The following is a 20,074-nucleotide window of genomic DNA, read 5'->3' on the forward strand; positions in this document are numbered from 1 at the left end:
TATCATCCAGCTATACTCCCAGGTATTTATAGGTCTGTACCCTCTGCACACAGTCTCCTCCGATGATCACGGGGTCCATGAGGGGTCTGGGCCTCCTAAAATCCACCACCAGTTCCTTGGTCTTGCCGGTGTTCAGGTGTAAGTGGTTTGAGTTGCACCATTTAACAAAGTCCTTGATTAGCTTCCTATACTCCTCCTCCTGGCCCCTCCTGATGCAGCCCACAAAAGCAGTGTCGTCAGCGAACTTTTGCACGTGGCAGGACTCTGAGTTGTATTGGAAGTCTGATGTATACAGGCTGAACAGGACCGGAGAAAGTACAGTCTCCTACGGTGCTCCTGTGTTGCTAACTACAATGTCAGACCTGCAGTTCCCGAGACTGTCTGTAAGATAGTACACGATCCATGCCACCAGGTGTGAATCTACTCCCATCTCTATCAGCTTGTCCCTAAGGAGCAGAGGTTGGATGGTGTTGAAGGCACTAGAGAAGTCCAAAAACATAATTCTTACAGCACCACTGCCTCTGCCCAAGTGGGAGAGGGATCAGTGTAGCATATAGATGATGGCATCCTCCGCTCCCACCTTCTCCTGGTATGCGAACTGCAGAGGGCCAAGGGTGTGGCGGACTTGTGGCCTTAGGTGTTGATGCAGCAGCCGCTCCATGTTCTTCATCACATGTGAAGTCTCCTCAGCTCTCTGCTCACCTGGGCTGCTGTAATTGTGGGTGGGGATGTCTCTCCTATGCTGGTATCAGCAGAAGGATGGTTGGAGGATGCAGTACTCCGAGGTGAGAGTGGGTTAGGGTGGTCAAACCTGTTAAAGAAGTTGTTCATTTGGTTTGCTCTCTCCACGTCTCTCTCGATGGTGACACCCGCTTCGAGCTGCAGCCAGTGATGATCTTCATCCCATCCCACACTTCCTTCACGCTGTTATTCTGCAACTTCTGCTCCAGCTTTCTCCTGTACTGCTCTGAGCTGGACTCGGAGTGCTGGCTTATATGCAGGATAGACCAGATTGGATAAGTCCGGGACAGCAGAAACCAGAAGTGATGTCATTGGTGGTAGAGTTGTCAGTCAGGTGATCTGCAGATGGAGAAAGAGAGAAAGGATTAGAGTACCAACCCCTGGTTCGGCAGGTAATCACACTTGCTCAAGCCTGTAAGCTGCATGCGTATGACAAGATCAAAAACTGCACAAAATACTCTACAGTACATGAGATCTCACTATGTGTTATATTGATAAGTATAATCTCTCTTAACTCCACACATTGAGCTATACCAGTTTTCCTATTCTCATCGGTACACTGCCTGGATGTGCAAAGCGATGAGTACACTATTACTCTCTAATCCTACTCAAAAGATGAACTTTTAGGTGTATAACTTCCCATCCCCTTGTGTTTACATGAAATTTCATTTGCTATAAATCTATCCAAGCCTGCATTCTACCCAGGCTCCTCTGCAATGATTCTGACAATTCTACATTATCACCATTTCACCTAGCTTAGCATCATCTCCAACCTTGACTGGCTTATTGGTAATATTTTTAACCCAATTGTTTACTTTAATTACAAAGAACAGCAGTTTCAGCACTGAACCCTGAGGAACACAACTTTTAACGTCTTTGAATAATGATAAGATTCCTTGCACCATAATCTTGTGCTTCATGTGTTCAATGCAATTTTTCATCCATTTCTATAAAGTTTGATCAGTAGGGTTTCACATGGGAACTGTGTTGACTTACAGTTTAAATGTAATTTTTTACAGTTTCTCCATGGTGTCCAAAAATTATTAAAAATCCTTTTGGGGATTTTAGAGGTCAAGGAATCTGGTTGTCACTTTTTTTTACCCATTTCTAAGGGTGTTTATAAGTAAATACAATTTCCTGCAGTGGCATCTTTTATATGCACTGCTAAGTGAGCACCTGCTATTAGAGATGCATTTGTGCATTGCTAGGCAACATCTCCCAGAAGTTACGCCAAGTGACATGATCAGCATGACAACTCATAAGACAAGAACAAAGTGTTCATCGTCTGGATACAACCTACAGTTGTGCTTGAAAGTTTGTGAACCCTTTAGAATTTTCTATATTTCTGCATAAATATGACCTAGAGCATCATCAGATTTTCACTCAAGTCCTAAAAGTAGATAAAGAGAAACCAGTTAGACAAATGAGACAAAAATTTATACTTGGTCATTTATTTATTGAGGAAAATGATCGAATATTACATATTTGTGAGTGGCAAAAGTAAGTGAACCTCTAGGATTAGCAGTTAGTTTGAAGGTGAAATTCGAGTTAGGTGTTTTCAATCAATGGGATGACAATCAGGTGTGAGTGGGCACCCTGTGTTATTTAAAGAACAGGGATCTATCAACGTCTGCTCTTCACAACACATGTTTGTGGAAGTGTATCATGGCACGAACAAATGAGATTTCTGAGGACCTCAGAAAAAAAGTTGTTGATGCTCATCAGGCTGGAAAAGGTTACAAAACCATCTCTAAAGAGTTTGGACTCCACCAATCCACAGTCAGACAGATTGTGTACAAATGGAGGAAATTCAAGACCATTGTTACCCTCCCAAGGAGTGGTCGACCAACAAAGATCACACCAAGAACAAGGCGTGTAATAGTCGGCGAGGTCACAAAGGACCCAGGGTAACTTCTAAGCAACTGAAGGCCTCTCTCACATTGGCTAATGTTCATGTTCATGAGTCCACCATCAGGAGAACACCAAACAACAATGGTGTGCATGACAGGGTTGTAAGGAGAAAGCCACTGCTCTCCAAAAAAAAGTTGCTGCTCGTCTGCAGTTTGCTAAAGATCATGTGGGCAAACCAGAAGGCTATTGGAAGAAAGTTTTGTGGACGGATGAGTCCAAAATAGAACTTTTTGGTTTAAATGAAAAGCGTTATGTTTGGAGAAAGGAAAAGACTGCATTCCAGCATAAGAACTTCATCCCATCTATGAAACATGGTGGTGGTAGTATCATGGTTTGGGCCTGTTTTGTGCATCTGGGCCAGGACGGCTTACCTTCATTGATGGAACAAGGAATTCTGAATTATATCAGAGAATTCTAAAGGAAAATGTCAGGACATCTGTCCATGAACTGAATCTCAAGAGAAGGTGGGTCATGCAGCAAGACAACGACCCTAAGCACACAAGTCATTCTACCAAAGAATGGTTAAAGAAGAATAAAGTAAATATTTTGGAATGGCCAAGTCAAAGTCCTGACCTTAATCCAATCGAAATGTTGTGGAAGGACCTGAAGCGAGGGAAATTCAGGAATTGATATTTTTTTAGAAGAATTAAGTGGATAGGACTGGCAAGCTTTGATGGGCTGAATGGCCTGTTCTCTAGCTTGTTCTAATGTTCTAATGATATAATTCACCTGTTATTGTCACATGAATCTCAATTTTTTTCCTTAACAACTGCTTCCACTAATGTACTTGTGAATGCACATTAAGCTTACTGGTTTATAGTTACTTGGCCGATATTTTTAATTAATGGGATAGCAATTGCTAGTTTCTAGTATTTAGGAATTTCCCCTCGTGTACAATCATTTTTGAAAAATAAACATCAATGGTTTATATACTCTGCGTACTCACTAATCTCCTTAATTACTCTGAGATCAGTCTTATTAAATCTATTTGGCTTGTTTGAATTTTTCTTTATCATTATCTGAATTTAATGTGTTAATTCATTACAATAAGTATAACTTACATTATATTGGGGTGGCATAGTTAGCAATGTTGCTTAACTGATTCTGCATTGCCTGTGTGAAGCTGACACATTCTGCATGTGGCTGCAGGTGTTTTCCTCCCACATTTTAAAGAGCTGTATGTTGGTTTAAGTGGAAACTCTAAACTGGCACCATGTGAGAGCGGCTATATGAGTAAGTAGGACTTGTGGTGGACTAGTACCCCATCAAGAATCTGGGTCATGCCTTGTTCCAGCAGCTGCTGAGGCATCTACTATCCCCATATCTGATACACAGAACTGGATTAAACAAATTAGAAATTTATATTCAATCTAAATAGAATTTAATAATAACTAGCTAATAGTGATTAAATCACAATCAGAATAACCTACATGTGGTTATTGGTAGAGAGGCCATGTCAGAATTTGTGAGCAGGTTTCGGGGCATGAACAAAAATAAACAGTGATGTACTATAGTAATAATTGATCTATTTTACTGTTTGTAATTCTGTTAAATATGAAACATAATAACAGAAGAAAAACAATTGTTTTCCTATTCCAACATAGTAAGGGTTAGCATGTTAAGTGATTGATGTTGATTCCTCCCTTTCTTATTCCGACCACATAAATCACATTAAGAAACTTTCTTACTTTCACCTCCGTATCATATCCTGTGTTTGCTCTTTCCTCTCCTTTTCTAATGCTGACAAACTTGTCCATGCTTTTATCACATCCTGCATCAATTATTGTAACTCGCTGCTGGCAGGTGCCCCTTCTAATCTTATATCACAGCTTCAGCTTATTCACAACTCGGCTGCAAGAGTCTTTACTCGAACCAGCAGCAGCGAGCACATCACACCCATCCTGCTCCATCTTCACTGGCTCCCTGTGTCTTACAGAATCGAATATAAAATCCTACTAATAACCTACAAAGCCTTAAATAACCTCGCGCCAAACTACACCAGTGACCTTCTCCATCACTATGTGCCTGCCCGCCTACTAAGCTCCTTTGATTCTGGTAATCTTGTTGTACCCCACACTAATCTACACTCCATGGGTGACAGGGACTTCAGCTGTATAGCGCCCAGACTCTGGAATGACCTACCGAAATTAATCAGATCAGCTGACTCCATGAATTCTTTTAAAAAACAACTCGAAACTCATCTGTTCAGGAAGGCTTTTAGCTCTACTTGACTTCATTCCCCTTCTCTCAGTTTACCTCTCTGTCAAGATGCTCATACGAGGTGTGGCAGAAAAGTAATGAGACTGGCAACACTGCAAGCGATCTGGCAATGCAGCGCAGTTGTCCTTGATAGAGCACGTGTATCAGTACCCTCCCATAGCTCAGTGCGAGTTTCAACTCCTTCCGTTAACTACGTGATTTTTGTGACTGCTATTAGCAAAGTTGTGTTTTTGGTTGTGCGTCACGCAAAATGGAACAGCGGAATTTGGAGCAACGTTGTGCCATTAAACGGCAAGTGTGACGTTTGAAGAGTTAAAACAGGCCTATGGGGAACATTCTTTATCCCGAGCTCAAGTTTTTTGCTGGCACAAATCATTTTTGGAAGGCAGAAAACACGATGAAGATGAACACCATTCAGGGAGGACTTCAACTTCGAAAACCAATGAAAACATCGAACATGTGAACACTCTTGTGAGATCAGACCGTCGTTTAACATTAAGAATGTTGAGTGAACAATTAAATTTGAACAGATTTACCGTTCATCAAATTTTGATTGAACATTTGCACATGCGAAAGGTCTGTGCCAAAATGGTGCCGAAAAACTGCCCTCTCCATAACAGAATTGTTGACCTCAAAAGGCATTCCTGTGGTTCCCCAGCCCCCTTATTCACCTGACCTCAGTCCGTATGACTTTTTCCTTTTTCCTAAACTGAAAAATGTCCTCAAAGGACGTCATTTCGGGACTTTAGAAAACATCCAAAAGAGTGTAACGGACATGCTGAAGACCATACCGGTTGAAGACTTCCAGTGCTGCTACCAACAGTGGGAACAACGTCTCCATCGGTGTGTAGCTGCCCAAGGGAACTACTTTGAAGGGGATAACATTGATGTTTGAAAAAATAAAAACTTTGGTAAATAAAAATCAGTCTCATTACCTTTCTGCCACACCTCATATAACCTGTGTGTGTGTGCTAGATCATCAGTTATGTTGTCTGTTAGGCTTTCTCTGAATTTACTGTCTTAATCTTCTTTATTTATTTATTTGGTTTGCTATATACTGTATACCCTGCCGTTCTCTCTTAAATTCTGTGAAGTGCCTTGAGCATGGGAAAGGCACTATATAAATAAAATGTATTATTATTATTATTAAGTGATTTGTTCACAGTCCCACAACAAAGTAGACTGAATTAGCAACCATTTGCCGTAAGATCTAATGCCTCTCCTACAGACATTTTAGTCCTTTCATCCATTATTTTCTGACTCTGCTCTTTCAGTTCCTGTGTCATGGGAAGCTGAAGCCAGTCCTGGTAGTACCAAGAACCATCCCTGGATGTGACACAAGTTTAGCATAGGACACACTCACACCCACACTCTGTCATGCCAATGCAAATTACACTTAACAGGCATATATTTAGATTGTGGGTGGATGGGGAATCCAACAATAAGACAATATTTATTTCATCCATCAAAAAAGAATATATTTAAGTAATTATTTTCACATGACATGTTTCAGTGCTCAAGTTGCTGTTATGTATTCGAAGGTGTAAAAATTTACAAGCTGCTCTCAGTGTGCTGAGTTGAGCAGTCAGAGCAAGTGTTACTGTAACAAGTCATTTTTTAATCATAAACTTTGCCATGCTGTTACAGTTTGTCCAATGCTGTAAGAGCCCAATGGGACTTGGAATGACATCCTTAATTGTTAACCTGAGAATTTAGGTTGAAATATACAGAAAGTTTAATATTCCAGATGTGGAATGCACTTATTTTTTATTTGTACCATAAAAATAAAAGACTACTTGTATATGTTAAATGTACTTTCATTTTAGGCTGCTGTTGAAGTCTAGTTGATAATGAAAATGCCACTTTGTGAGGGTGATTACACCTGGGAGTGTTTTCACCTTGTGGCTTTTAAGCTCATATTTACTTTTATTGTATATTCTTTGAGAAAAACAAGTTGCACACCAGGTAATTTAAGTCAAATCTGCTTTCACATGTCAAACAAAAGAGGTGAAACTTGAGAAAGAAAAGTTTCCAAAAGCAGAAATAGGGATTCATTTATTTTTTTTAGTGTCATACAGGTGCTGAATGGTGGCCTGTGGCACAACTAACCAAATATTTTTCAACTGCAGCAGAACAGATATTGCTGACATCTAAGAATATTTCAGTAATTGCCAAATGGCTACTAGAGACAATTTAGGTCAAGTAAGGGTGCTTGTGTTGTTCACATCCCCACAAGGTGTGGGGTGGACACGTCCCTGTAGATAATTGTCATCAAGAAGGTATACCACCGAAAATAATATGATGAGTGACTGATTATATTGGCCTTGATAGGAAGCAAAAGTAACTGTTAAAAGAAATGATTGGATTCTACGCAAGGACACATCTGGTGGTGTGAGGTTCCAGAATGTTGTTTACAAGTACATTATTTTCTGTTTTTTCTTCATGAGCAATTGTTTTGATATTCAAACTTAAGAGAAAATTGTTGCTCACCCATGAAGATGTCTAAATGGCATTCCATGACAGAGTAAGCCCAACACCATTCCAGATGCAGCTGATTTTATATGCTGTAATGACTCCCCGAATGAAGTTCCAACTTTGCATTGTATTAATCCATGGCTTAAACCATTACTCCAAGATCCACAATTACCCTTGAATGATGGAAAGGGGTTGTGATGGTCTGTTGGAAAATCTGCAAACATTTTAGCCCAATTCATGCTAGTGGCAGATCTGGTTTGGTTAACTCTGTTGGTATGTTTGACCCAAGCCTGTTATCTGACAGTGGATTTGTTTGCTCATCAAGTTATTTTTATTTCCTGTTCATCCTTTTTGACTCTATAGTAAACAATTTGAGCCCAAGCCTAACTGTTCAAAATAGTAAACGTAGTAGAGATGTAAGAGAAAATGTACCTGTATTCTGATACCCACAAGGTAGTGCAGGAGACTCTACATCTGAATACTAAGGGACTATCATCAACACACATGCTAAAGCCTGATCTTTTTGGTTTATGAAGAGCAAAACACCTCAACCTAACTAATTTAGCACACAACATATCTTTACAACTTCCTAGTGAGCGGCACTGGCATAGAGGACCATATGTAATGATTTTGAATCTTTGGCATTTTACACTCTGTTCATTTTATTTTTAGACTTTTTAGATTTGTTTTTCCTAGTGATATTTATTATAATAATATTTTTTTTACATTTTTGCAGTACTTTTCTCACTACTCAAAGTGCTTTTCATAGTGAGTGGTGAGCCACTTCAGCCACCACTAATGTGTAGCATCCACCTGAATGATGCGACAGCAGCCATTATTGTGCCAGTATGCTCACCACACATTAGCTGTTAGGTTGTGAAGGGGTGAGAGATACTCAGCCAGTTAGACACTGGGAATGATTAGGGAATCAGAATGAATAGTCTGTTGGAGGGCAATTTAGTCTGGACATCACAATACACTCTGGTCTTTACAAAGAGATCTTTTATGACCACCGAAAGACATGACCTCAGTTTTACATCTCTGAAGTATAGCACCATTTTTACACCAGAATGTCCCCATCACTGCACTGGGACACTGGGATCCACACACAGATCACAGGTTAAGCACCCCCTTATGGTCTCAGCAACACAAGCTTTTTCATAGATGGTCTCCCATCCAAGAACTGACTGAGCCCGAACACATTTAGTTTCAGGTGGATGACCTCTACTGAAGTGCATGTGGAATGGTACTGTATATCTGTCTCTTTGCATATCTGTGACTTGATTATTTACAGTTGCCAGTTACGTGATGATGAAGTGGCAAAAGGCATCTGGCATTCAAATCTATGATTTTTTTGTAGGACAAACAACATGATTAGAGTCAATTAGGAGTAATTAGAACAAGTTAGTTTATTTTAGGCTATGCTTTTTGGCTAAGTGTATGGTGATCGGTTTTGATAAAAATTTGAAAAAGAAAGCAATAATATTTGACTTGAGTTAAAGCTATTAAATCAGAAAAAAACCACAAAGGCGGTGATTAATAAAAATACAAATTAACATTAATATATAATGTTATCAATTAATGTTTTTTGTCTTTGTGCATTAAATATTATTTTGTCTATTAATTAGAATTTATGTGTTATGTTTATTTAGGGTGTAGTGTTTTTAGTTTTATATCATGTGTTTTCTGGCTGGAACCCTTGGAGCCACCATTTACATGTCAGCTGGAGTATGGCTCTCATGGTACAGAAGTGAAAAGTACAGAAAGGTATTGAGAATTGTGAAAATAGCATTACCTGCATATTGTTCTTTACCTTATTGGCTTGTGGACTTTTTGCTTTGTTTTCTTACTCTTTTTTTGGATTTTTTTTTAATTTGAAAAAGGGCCTACTTTTCCTTGGGTTGCCTTTTCAGCCTTGCTGTTTTTGGGATTATTTGGTGTTTTTTCTTATTTTTGCATTTTGTGTTTCTTTATTTATAAAGATTCTTTATTGGCCTTGTCATTCAAGTTGGATGTTTTACAGGTACAATTCTCCATTGTAGTGCAATTTCGAGCATCTTGAATATTCTTTTAAAGGCTTTGTTGCATTTTAGCCTGGCACATGATTTTTGGGGAGTGACCATTGGGTTCTTGGTCACCACCCTGACTAAGGCCCTTCTCCCCTGATCGCTCAGTTTCAGCCGGCCAGCTCTAGGAAGAGTCCTGGTTGTTTTGAACTTCTTCCACTTATGGATAATGGAGGCCACTGTGCTCATTGGGACCTTCAAAGCAGCAGAACTTTTTCTGTAACCTTACCCACATTTGTGCCTCGCGACAATCCTGTCTCGGAGGTCTACAGACAATTCCTTTGACTTCACGCTTGGTTTGTGCTCTGACATGAACTGTCAACTGTGGGACCTTATATAGACAGGTGTGTGCCTTTCCAAATCATGTCCAATCAACTGAATTTACCACAGGTGGACTCCAATTAAGCTGCAGAAACATCTCCAGGATGATCAGGGGAAACAGGATGCACCTGAGCTCAATTTTGACCTCCATGGCAAAGGCTGTGAATACTTATGTACATGTGATTTCTCAGTTTTTTATAAGTTTGCAAAAATCTCAAGTAAACGTTTTTCACGTTGTCATTATGGGGTGTTGTGTGTAGAATTCCGAGGAAAAGAATGAATTTAATCCATTTTGGAATAAGGCTGTAACATAACAAAATGTGGAAAAAGTGATGCGCTGTGAATACTTTCCGGATGCACTGTATAAACCTGGGCTCATATTTAACCAAAGGGAGAGTGTGGAAGAGATATACAAATGTTGGCTGGTTCCTGGGAGGAAAATGAAAAGGGCTTATTATGTTCTCTCGGAGGAGAGACCAGCAGGTAGAAAAAATAAAAAATTGGGAATTTCATCCAGAGTGGTCGTCCCAGGAGCAAGATTTTGCTCTCTGGGAACAAGTGGCACAATGGCTGCAGCCATTTGAATTAACCATGTTCCAGACAGTGCAGCAGGTAACCTGCTTTATCATAATGAAAAGTCTTCCCAAGAATTTTACCCAGCCGGTCCGGTGAGACTTTAACACCATGGAGGAGCTTATACAGCTCATAGAAACGTCTAAGCCTGCCTCACAATCTGGGAGAGCAGAACGGTCCTCTAGTGGATTCCATGGGGATTACGTCCCACAAGTTAGGTCTCTTTCACATAAGCCAGAGCCTGTTCCGAAGTCCCCGGGTGTTGGGTGTGCAACTTACTTGGAAGGGAGGAGGGATGCAGGTGGAGGGGGAGAGGTGGTTTATGTGCACTTACGAAACCCTTGACAATATTCCATATGGGAGTAGTAGTGGTCAATGACTCAGTGGAAGTGCTCCTCGATTCAGGGAACATTTCCATTGTTGATTGCTGATATGTATTACCTCGACAATGGACGAAAGTAAAGACCAGTATTACATGCATACACGGAGTAATCCATAAATATAAAACCGCCCTATGCTTCATCAGTCATGGAGGATCACTGAAAAAATTCCCTGTAGCGGTCCTCCACAAACCATCTGTGATTCTGGGGTGGGACTGGGCTGACAATAAATGGGTTGCACTGTTGTCTACTCGCGATAGAAATGTAGGCCTAGTTATAGACTGGATTAACCTTAATCAAGCTGTCTCCACGCCATTTAATCAGCCGGCAGAGAGAGATATAGAAGTCCAAGAGGTGGATGGGGATATTCCTGGACCGTCACAGATAGATACATCATCAACCAGGGCGTCAATGAGCCAGGAGGATTCCCCACCCCTTATGGTCAGACCGGACTCTCTCTCTGAGATGCACTTTCAATTTAGAGAGACACCAGCTTCTTTCAAGTGAGAGCAAAGTAATGATGACTCCCTGCAATTGCAAAGAATGCAGTCCTACTTGTCAATGGCCAACACACCCATCAGTCCCTGCCACAGGGTCCTCACTCTGTAATAGAAAATGCACCATTATATTGGGTAGCAGAGCGTGAGGGGGAGGTGGGGAAGCTGTTGTTAAACCCATGAACCTACCGGGAGCAAGTCTGTGAGTTAGCGCACGCGCACCTCCCAGGAGGCCATTTGGGCACCAAAAAGACCCTAGAGTGTATTAAGCTCTGATTTTATTGGCTGGAAATTAATGAGGAGGTTCGCCATTTTTGCATCTCTTGTCTGGAGTGTCTACTATTGCAAATTCCTAGGAAGGACCAAGCACCTCTCGTTCCCCTTCCCCTGATTAATGTCCCCTTTGAGCAAATTAGGGTTGATATTTTAGGACCCCTAGAGCCCTCAGCCTGAGGACATAAAAATATATGTTCCCTTACGCTCAGCCACGTCTAAGGCAGTCACACGGGAGCTTGTAGGGATCTTTGTGCATGCGGGATCCATAAGGAAGTCCTTATAGACCAAGGGACGCCTTTTACCTCAGAGATGTTCAGGGAGACTGCCAAGTTACTTAAAATAAAGGCCTTAAAGACCTCGGTGTATCATCCTCAACCTGACGTTCTAGTCGAGAGGTTTAATCAGACTCTCAAACAAATGCTTCTCAAGGTGGTCAGCGGGGACGGGAGAAACTGGGACCAGCTCCTCCCCCTCGTACTCTTTACCTATCAGGAAGTCCCACAAGCCACTACGGGGTTCTCGCCATTTAAATTATTATATGGTCGGCAACCTCTGGGAATATTAGATATCCTGAAAGAATTATGGCAAGGAGAGGCTCTTCCCAGAACCAATGTAATAGAGCATATCATGCAGTTAATTGATAGATTTTGGAAAATTCTACCTATTTTAAAAAGTCACATGGAGAAGGTGCAAGAAGCACAGGCCCACTATTATGATCATGGTACAACTCTCTTGGTGGATCGTGTCATGGTTTTGGTTCCTACCTCCGATTCTAAATTACAGTACTTGGCAAGGGCCATATGAATTTAAGGAGAGAAAAGGGCTTGTCAAATATTTGGTGAAACAACCTAATCGTCGACCGAGCGAGCAGGTGTAACATGACTTGCTGAAACCATGGAAGGAGAGGGACAAGGATCCCTCCTCTGCTCAGCACCACTCATTCTTTGCTCAATAAAACATCTTTAATTTTGGTGCGGAATCAAATTCCAGACAGAGACGGGAGCTCGAAGCAGCTATCCTGTCCGTCCCGGAGGTAGTGAGTGAGAAGCCAGGAAGGACCTCTCTGATCATGCACGACATAGTGACAGAGCCCGGGGTTATTGATAAAGAGCGCCCCTATCAGCTTCCCGAGACAAAGAAAGCAGAAGTGGAGCTGGAAATTAAGCATATGCTAGAACTAGAAGTGATAGCGGAGAGTTATAGTCCCTGTTCCAGTCCGATCGTCTTGGGTAGTAAGCCTGATGGTAGTTGGAGGTTTTGCAATGACAAAGTACTCCAATCCCATAACGCGTATAGTGCTGTCTACCTAGATGACATTGTCATCTATTCCAGCACATGAAAGGAAGACGTACAGCAGGTTAGAGCGGTATTGCGAACGCTAGGAGAGGCCAGGCTTCGAATCAATCTAAAGAAATGCTTCTATAATAACAATAATAATAATAATAATACCTTTTATGGTAACACTTTACATTAAGTGTCCATAATCAAGTAAGTCACCAAAAATAAAAACTAAAGTTTACAGAACAAAAGTGAAACTAAAATTAAACAAACTGGTAGTTGAAAATGGTATAAAATTAAACAAATTATTTTAAAAAATGAACTAAAATGACCTTGTTTCAAACTAGCTAAGATCACTTTTTGGATTCCCTTCAAAACTTCACCCTGGATTTTCAGGGCCTGCTGCGTTTTAAAGCTGGCATTAATGGATTCTTTTGAGCCTGTCACTTTTACCCAAGGCTCCTCTGCACTCTGTATGTGTTGTATTTGCTGCTAGCCCAGGCTATCATCTATATGGAAATTCTGGACAAGCTTCACATCAGGCTGCAGTACAAGTAGAAGAGCAGCCTTAAAGTTCACCCTTTGGAGCTGGCAAGTGACATCAAGGTTTAAACAGTTCTCTCTAAATAAACTGTTGCCTTCCCTTCATATAGAAGAACTAACTTATGTGCAAAGATGTTTTAATATACTCTTATTTGATTTTAAAGCAGAGAACTGTTTTATTTTTACTTGCAATTGCTACAAAGACATAAAAGAAAATGTACTCTGTTGCTACTCTCTGTTCAGGATAGATCAAGCACAACACAACTCCTTATTGATCTCTTCTGACTTTTGACAGAAACAATTTTCTCAGCAGAAAGTTATTCAGCCATGATGCATCGAGCAGCCCACTTTAATTAAATAATGCAGTTTAATGTTGCAAGTGAACACAGGCTGGTAACACTGAAGGTGAACAAATTTAAATCATTCTTTTTACTCATAAATCACTCTATCTAATGTAAGATATGTGGTTTGACAGTTTAGTGAAGACATTGAAAAGTTTTGCTCACTTTGTATGCATCAAACAATGCAAGACAAGAGGGGGCTGCATGTGATGTAAACCACAATACGTTTCAGCTAGCTGATCGGGTGACTTTTAACACCTGCCTACACACTTTTATTAAGAAGTGGAGTCCTCAGGATGTTCGACCAGATTCATACCCTACTTTAAAGGGCTCTGACTTGCGTGTGACTCCTTATGACTTTGACAAATGAGATAATATTTATGATTTTTTCTAAAAATTAAAAAAAAACTAATTCCTGCTTAAGAAATGCAGATTTAAGAAAAGAAAATGTCAAATAGAAGCTTGGTGTACAGCATCTGCTGCCATGGTATCTTGAGCCTCCTCTTCTACAACTTCTGCACATTGGCAGGTAAAATCGTTTGTCTTCTTAATGTTGTAATGTGATGACAGTGTTGTGAGGTGGCCCTGTCCAATTGTATGTCAGACATCATTATGCTAGATTATTTTAGTAGTAAATTTGTCAAATTGGGGAGTCTAAAAAGATTAAAATCTGAATTTCTTATTACAAAGTAAAAAAGAAAACTGACCGCACATATTGCACTAACATTAGTTAACTAAACATCATTAGGAAAACTGAAGTTGCAAGATTAATTTGTTAATTGCTTTAATTTTTTCAAATAGCAATTACTGTTTACTACTGGGTATGACTAAAAGGTGGAACATCATCTAATGGCAGATGTTATGATTTTTCCAAATATCAGCTAATATATCAAGTGACAATTTAATTTTTTTGGGGTGGCAGAGTAAAAAGTGCAGTGTCGCCACACAGTTCCGAAATAGGAGGATAATAAACTTTAAGAAATATTCTTTTCTCATACAATAGAGGCAATAAAGTAAAATTTATTGTGCTTGTTAGTGGTAGTTTGCCCTTTAATTTGGATGTTTTTGGACAATATTGTGGTGCATTAGTTAGCACCGTATGCTTGGTGTGTGGGTGTATGTATGTGTGTGTGTGTGCGTCTTGCGTGGGCTGGTGCCCTGCCAGGGGTTTGTTTCAACACTTTGTTTGTACACTAACAGAAAATGATGGATTAATATGATGTAAGTGTTTAGACAGATGTTACATTTTAAATATTTAATTTATCATACCTGCAGTGGGCTGGCACCCTGCCAGGGGTTTGTTTCCTGCCTTGTGCTCTATGTTGGCTAAGATTGGCTCCAGCAGACCCCGTGACTCTGTAGTTATGATATAGCGGGTTGGATAATGGATGGATGGATAGCACCAAGTTAAAATCTCCTGTATGGGTAGATTTTTCTCTCATTTCTCTAAAATATGCACATAAGATTAGTTGGCATCATTAAATTGGCCAAGCAAGCAAGTGCCTGTGTGTGTGAGTGTGTACATTAATGGATCTGCGTTCTGTCCAGGACTGATTGTAGCTCTCTTCTGCAGAATGTTGGCAGGATATCATGCAGCACTTAGTTAATAATAAACAATGGATTTATTTTATGAGTTTTATTTTGGATTGACTTTTGATGGGTAAATGTCAATCATGGTGGCACAGCGGTTAATGCTCTTGCTTCGCAGTTCTAAAGTTTCCCAACATCACAAAGATATTCATGTTACCGCTAAACTGGCCCTGTATGAGTGAGCGTACAAGCGGACACTGTGAAGGTGTGGCACCCTGTTCAGGTTTGGTTGCTGTCTTATTCCAGTTGCTTCCTGTAAACTTAAAATAAATTAAGAAGCTTAAAGAATGTTATGTTTTTGGGGGGGCTAAGTAGCACAGTGGCATAGTCTAACGATGTTGTAGACATTTCCTTTTCTTCTCCACATCACAGAGATGTTTAACCAATAAAACTAAAATGGTGCGTATGTGTGAGTGTGCAGGCCTTTATGTATGTGCTCTCTGTTCAGGACTATTTCCGCCTTGTGCCAGATGTTGACAAGACAGGGTCTACACAGTGCAACAGTGAACTGGATAAAATATTATAGAAGAAGTATATGGTGTATTTTATCTTCTTTTGTCGTATAGGAGGACAGGATGTGAACAAGAAATAATAAGATTTAAAATATCTAGTGGGTAGAAAGCTCAGTGTACCAATTATATTTCATAATGTATACTGCACGTTTCAAAAATTGTTCTACTTTTCCAATAAAGAATTTGAACCAAAATATTTAATGATTCAGCTACAGAATCTCTTGATATTTTAAGACCTGCACCTATTATGACTCTAAATGGATAAAGGCTAAGTAAGTGGGCAAAAACAGGCGACAGAGAAACTCAACAAAGAGTCTACTGTATGACTAGCATGGTCCAAAGCAGACGGACACAATGATCCTGAAGCAAAACCAAAACTTAGATCAAAAACTCTGTCAAAAAACAAAGGATAAAGGATACTCAGACATGACTAAAGTTAATTTCCATAACTATACCTTTCTAAAATGGCATTGTAAATCTAAAAGAAGTATGCTATTAAGTTAAAGCTAAATATTTATAGTATCTATGAACGACTCAAACTACAGAATAATTCTATGGACAACCAAATGCTTGTCTTACTTCTGCAGATACCTGGGCAAGTTTCGCTGTCAATGTAGAGTTTGCATTTGCTAACCAAATTCTCCCACAAACATTAGCTTTTCGGTGTTGGGAGGGTGGTTGCCTCTGTTGATTCACTTATAATCATTCCTTTGTCTATCCATATGGGGAGGCTGGAGCCTATCCCACCAAGCATCGGACACAAGGCAGGAGCAATCCCTAGACACGGTGCCAGTCTATTCTTATGTGAACACACAGACACACAAACACATACCAGGTCCAATTCGACTTCACCAGTTCATAGTCTTTAGATAATGGAAATGGAAGGAAACCAGACATGGGAACAACATGCAAACTCCATGCAGGGACATGAACCCCAGTCTTCTTGTTGATAGGCAGGAGTGCTATTACTGCACCACTGTCTTCTTCTTCTTTTGGCTGCTCCCGTTAGGGGTTGCTACAGCGGGTCATCTTATTCCATATCTTTCTGTGTTCTGCATCTTGTTCTGTTACACCCATCACCTGCATGTCCTCTCTAACCACATCCATAAACCTTCACTTAGGCCTTTCTCTTTTCCTCTTCCCTGGCAGCTCTATCCTTAGCATCCTTCTCCCATTATACCCAGCATCTCTCCTTTGTACATGTCCAAATCAATGCAATCTCGCCTCTCTGACTTAGTATCACAATCGTCCAATTTGAGCTGACCCTCTAAAGTACTCATTTCTAATCCTATCCATCCTCATCACGCCCAGTGCAAATCTTAGCATCTTTAACTCTGACACCTCCAGCTCTGTCTCCTGCTTTCTGGTCAGTGCCACTGTCTCTAAACCATATAACATAGCTGGTCTCACTATCTTCCTGTAGACCTTACCTTTCACTCTTGCTGATACCTGTCTGTCACAAATTATTCCTGACACTCTTCTCCACCCATTCCACCCTGACTTCACTCTCTTTTTCACCTCTCTTCCACAATCCCCATTACTCTACATTGTTGATCCCAAGTATTCAAACTCATCTACCTTCGCCAACTCTACTCCCTGCATCCTCACCATTCCACTGACCTCCCTCTCATTTACACATATGTATTCTGTCTTGTTCCTACTGACCTTCATTCCTCTCCTCTCTTCGGCATATCTCCACCTGTCCAGGTTCTCCTCAACCTGCTCCCTACTATCGCTACAGATCACAATGTCATCAGCAAACATCATAGTCCATGGGGACTCCTGTCTAATCTTGTCTGTCAACCTGTCCATCACCATTGTAAATAAGAAAGGACTCAGAGCCAATCCCTGATGTAATCCCATCTCCACCTTGAATGCATCCGTCACTCCTACCGCAGACCTCACCACTGTCACACTTCCCTTGTACATATCCTGTACAACTCTTAAATACTTCTCTGCCGATCTTGAATTCCTCATGCAATACCACATCTCCTCTCGAGGCACCCTGTTATATGTTTTCTTCAGGTCCACAAAGACACAACGCAACTCCTTCTGGCCTTATCTAAACTTCTCCATCAACATCCTCAGAGCAAACATTGCATCTGTGGTGCTCTTTCTTGGCATGAAACCATACTGCTGCTCACTCATTATCACCTCCCTTCTTAATCTAGCTTTAACTACTCTTTTTCATAACTTCATGCTGTGGCTCATCAATTTTATTCCCCTCTAGTTACTACAGTCCAGCACATCCCCTTTATTCTTAAATATCGGCACCAGTACACTTCTTCTCCACTCCTCAGGCATCCTCTTACTTTCCAAGATTCCATTGAACAATCTGGTTAAAAACTCCACTGCCATCTCTCCTAAACACCTCCATGCTTCCATAGGTATGTCATCTGGACCAACGGCCTTTCCATTTTTTATCCTCTTCATAGCTGTCTTTACTTCCTCCTTGCTAATCCGTTGCACTTCCTGATCCACTATCTCCACATCATCCAACCTCTTCTCTCATTCTCTTCATTCATCAGCCTCTCAAAGTACTCTTTCCATCTGTTCAGCATACTCTCCTTGCTTGTGAGTATGTTTCCATCTTCATCCTTTATCACACTAACCTGCTGCACATCGTTCTCAGCTTGTTCCTTCTGCCTAGCCAATCGTCACAGGTCCTCTTCTCCCTCCTTAGTGTCCAACCTCTCATACAACTCATCATATGCCTTTTCTTTAGCCTTTGCCACCTCTCTCTTCACCTTGCGCCTTATCTCCTTGTACTCTTGTCTACTTTGTGCATCTCTCTGACTATCCCACTTCTTCTTTGCCATCCTCTTCTTCTGCATACTCTCCTGTATTTCCTCATACCACCACCACGTTTCCTTTTCCTCCTTTCTCTTTCCAGATGTCACGCAAAGCACCCTTTTTGCTGTCACCCTTACTATATCGGCTGTAGTTTCCAAGCTGTCTGGTAACTCTTCACTGCCACCCAGTGCCTGTCTCACCTCCTTCCTAAACTCAACCTTGCAGTCTTCCTTTTTCAACTTCCACAATTTGATCCTTGGCTCTGCCCTCACTCTCTTCCTCTTCTTGATCTCCAACGTCATCCTACAGACCACCATCCTATGCTGCCTAACTACACTTTCCCCTGCCACCACACTGCAGTCTTCAATCTCCTTCAGATCAACTCTTCTGCATAGGATGTAATCTACCTGTGTGCATCTTCCTCCACTCTTGTACGTAACCCTAAGTTCCTCCCTCTTCTTAAAATATGTATTCACCACAGCCATGTCCATCTTTTTGGCACAATCCACTATCCTCTGACCACCTTCATTCCTCTCCTTGACATAATACCTACCCATCACCTCATCGTCTACAATGTTCCCTTCACTTTCTGTCCCTTGGGTACACTGTTCATCACTTCATCCAACTCACTCCAAAAGTTTTCATTCTCGCCCATTGCACACCTAAGTTGCGGGGCATATGCACTAACAACATTCATCATCACACCTCCAATTTCCAGTTTCATAATCATTACTCTGCCTGACACTCTTTTCACCTCCAAAACACTCTGCACCACTGTATTACCCAAAATTGATATGTATAAGTAAGTTTTCAATTTTTCATTAATCTATTGCTGATCTTATTCACAGGCTCATAAAACTCAATCCTGAGGCTTTTCCCCAAGCAGCAAGCCTTAAAAGCTCCAAAAGGTCTTATAATCAAAAGAAGCCATGCCCTAATCTCAAGAAGCAGGCTTTTGGCTTGTACATGCCCCACTAAAAAAGGGATAAGTGCTTTTATCAAAAAACTCAGTAAGGGAAGAAAGGACACCATAAAATATGATTGTCTTAAATAACCAAATAAAGAGCTAGGAGAAATTTGAACATTTATTTCCCAAAGATATTTTTGAATCAAGAAATGGCAAATAAGGAAAGCGTAAGAAATGCTGCTTCAAAAAACAAACAAATCCAGTTCGCAATCCAGTAATCATAATCCCAAAACAGAAGCAAAACAGAAAAATCCAAAGAGCTTTTACAATAATTAATCACCAACCAAAGAAAACATCTATGCTGTCGCAAGGGACCTTAGTCACCCAGCCTAATTTAGAGGTCCCACCACCTGAGGCTCAATAAAAGGGGGCACAAGAAATAATATTTCAATAACATAATATAGAAGAAAATAAACTTAACAATAAACAAATAAATTGCATGTTCTCCCCGTGTCTGCGTGGGTTTCCTCCGGGCACTCCGGTTTCCTCCCACAATCCAAAGACATGCAGGTTAGGTGGATTGGTGATTCTAAATTGGCCCTAGTGTGTGCTTGGTGTGTGGGTGTGTTTGTGTGTGTCCTGTAGTGGGT

General features: G+C 40.7%; 1 protein-coding gene across 1 annotated transcript in view; it reads left to right on the forward strand.

Moving 5' to 3' along the window:
• LOC120522907 overlaps positions 1-20,074 on the forward strand; it is a 190,523-nt gene that overhangs the window by 138,121 nt on the left and 32,328 nt on the right. The gene's annotated exons all lie outside the window — the stretch shown is intronic.

The sequence above is a fragment of the Polypterus senegalus genome, chromosome 2, assembly GCF_016835505.1.
Source record: "Polypterus senegalus isolate Bchr_013 chromosome 2, ASM1683550v1, whole genome shotgun sequence".
Taxonomy (NCBI): Eukaryota; Metazoa; Chordata; class Cladistia; order Polypteriformes; family Polypteridae; genus Polypterus; species Polypterus senegalus.